Source organism: Eptatretus burgeri, chromosome 12 (genome assembly GCF_056783735.1).
Source record: "Eptatretus burgeri isolate ZD-2024b chromosome 12, Ebu_testis_v1, whole genome shotgun sequence".
Lineage (NCBI taxonomy): Eukaryota > Metazoa > Chordata > Myxini > Myxiniformes > Myxinidae > Eptatretus > Eptatretus burgeri.
The window spans coordinates 82,297,663-82,300,391 of NC_140972.1; the positions used below are offsets into that span (position 1 = coordinate 82,297,663).

The window sequence follows — 2,729 nt, forward strand, 5'->3', positions numbered from 1 at the left end:
TATATATATATATATATACATATATATACATATATATATATATATACATATATATATACATATATATATATATATATACATATATATATACATATATATATATATATATATATATATATATATATATACATATATATATATATATATATATATATATATATATATATATATATATACATATATATATATATATATATATATATATATATATATATATATATATATATATATATATATATATATATATATATATATATATATATATATATATATATGTATATGTAGGGTGAATATACTGGTTCTGGCTCACTTTTTCCCATGTAAATGAATGGGGGATTTTCAGCGATTCCTATTTTTTTTCCCCCTAAAAATAAACCCCCTTTTTATCCCAAGGTATATTTATTTGTCTCCCCTTTTAACCTGGAGGTTGAACCTCATTGAATTGAACACCTGGTGGTTGAACAGCTCACTCATTGAACCTCCAAAGATTTGTTCATTCTCAAATTCCTTCAATAGTTTAATTTTCTTTGCACAATAATCCCCATCTAAAATATTGAAAAACAAAACATTTGAATCTTTATATTTTTTAAGATACCCCTTTTGTGCCATTACGAAATGATAAACTTCTCTTAATGATCTCATCTGGCCACCGCCCGAGTTGCAAATCATTTTTGTGTATAAACCACTCCATAAAAAAAGTTTTGTTTCAAATGTTTTCAGTTCATGCCGTGAAAATGAGGAAGTGTTTTTTTTGACACGGTCGTGCTGTGAAAAAAAAACAGGAACTATTTTGTGAGACAAGGTCTCGTGTTTATATTTTATCTCAGAACACGAACTGAAAACATGTTTAATCAAAACCATTTCAGGGTATTTTAAGTATGTTTTGAAAATGATTCATACAATTTGAGAATATAATCGCCCATTTATTTTCCAAGCTGCGTCGCCCGAAGCGTCATTTCCTGTGGCCGCACCCAATGCTTAAACAATCTCCTCATCGTTGCTTTATAAGTGATTCGCCAGACAAAGTTTCTGCCAGACGGGATTTTCATTTTTACAACTGAGACATGAGCGATCTTTCTTCCGCGAACAAAACAGCTCAACACAAAGTTGGTAAGCCTGTGTATTGGTTCCTCTTTGAACGATGAAGCAATTGATTATAAATTAAATCGTAATAATTCTGATATATATGTATATATTTTTTTTTTCTTGGCAGGTCCTTGGAAGAAGAGCAGTTTACATATCACGACGAGGTGCATGAAATTAATGCTCTTATTGAAGAGGTCAATCATCTTAGAAGAGAATTGAAAAACATTTTTAAAGACTGACACGACGTCTTATCACGGCCCAGAGACATGGACTCACTCTCTTCCGATGAACAAAACAGCTCAACACAAAGTTGGTAAGCCTGTGTATTGGTTCCTCTTTGAACGATGAAGCAATTGATTATAAATTAAATCGTGATAATGCGAAAATATATATTTTTTCCTGACAGGTCCTTGGAAGAAGTGGAGTTTACATATCACGATGAGGTGCATCAAATGAATGCTCTTATTGAAGAGGTCAATGATTTTAGAAGAGAATTGAAAAACATTTATAATGACTGGAACGAAGTCTTATCACGGCCTCTGATCTCGAATGAATTAAACCAATGGTGAGACACGTGTGTGTGTGTGTGTGTGTGTGTGTGTGTCTTTCCCTGTCTGTCTCTCTCTATCTCTCCCTGTCTGTCTTTCTACCTACCTCTCTCTGTCTGTCTCTCCATCTATACCCTTGACTTATTATTTTATTTTTTTTCAGCACTATCACACAACATCAGCTGTTGAAGCAATCTTGTACAACACATGATTTTCTGGAGGTAAATGTTTCTGAATTATTATTAATATCACTCTCTCTTTAGAATGTCATCTTATGTTGGTTGCATCATTAGTTTGGACGCGGTTTTGCCAGTACACTGGAATTCATTTTATTGGCCTTGAAAGGATGACAGGCTCCTGGTGTGTTAATTCAGTGGTCAACGAGGCTGGTGTGTTAATTCAGTGGTCAACGACGCTTACTCATATTACCATGTAATTATCTTTATAAAACCTAATTATTATCCACTTTTTGTTTCAAAACAGAATATGGTGTCTGAGTTTCGAAATCACAAGACATCTGAAGAAGATTACTGGGAAAGATTATACATTCTCGCAAATGAATATTTCATTTTTCAATTTTAATAAATTATATTTGTTTTGTTTACAATTACTTGATTTTAAATTTTAAAAAAAGGATTAAGACATGAAGGGGGGTAGGTGCGCTCCCCCAATGACCCATCACCCCCTCATCCCATCCCTCCCCTCCCCATGTGTGTGTGTGGGGAAGGGTTGGGGGTGGGATGAGGGAGGTGGTGGGTCAAAGGGGGGGGCGCAGGGGGGGGGATGAGGGGGGGGGGGCTTGTGTGGGCGGGGCGTGTGTGGGTGGGGCTTCGGTGGGCGGGGCTTGTGTGGGCAGGGTTTATGTGGGCAGGGTTTATGTGGGCGGGGTGAATGTGGATGATGTTTTTGTGGATAAATGGATGGGTGGAGAGATGGGTGGATGGGTGGATGAGTGGAGCTTGTGTGGATGGGTGGATAATTTTTTAATTAAATAAACATGTTGTGTGTGGGGAACTAATTAACTAATCACTAATTATGTGAATATGATGAATATGGGTGGAGCTTGTGAGGGGTTTGTGTGTGGTGGGGTTTGTG

General features: G+C 35.5%; 1 long non-coding RNA gene across 1 annotated transcript; it reads left to right on the forward strand.

Annotated features, from left to right (window-relative positions):
* The first annotated feature begins 851 nt into the window (after positions 1 to 851).
* Positions 852 to 2,182, forward strand: LOC147016002 (uncharacterized). The gene is made up of 3 exons (XR_015050142.1): positions 852 to 1,399; positions 1,493 to 1,651; positions 1,798 to 2,182. It is a non-coding gene; the product is annotated as an uncharacterized LOC147016002 (long non-coding RNA).
* Positions 2,183 to 2,729: the final 547 nt, after the last annotated feature.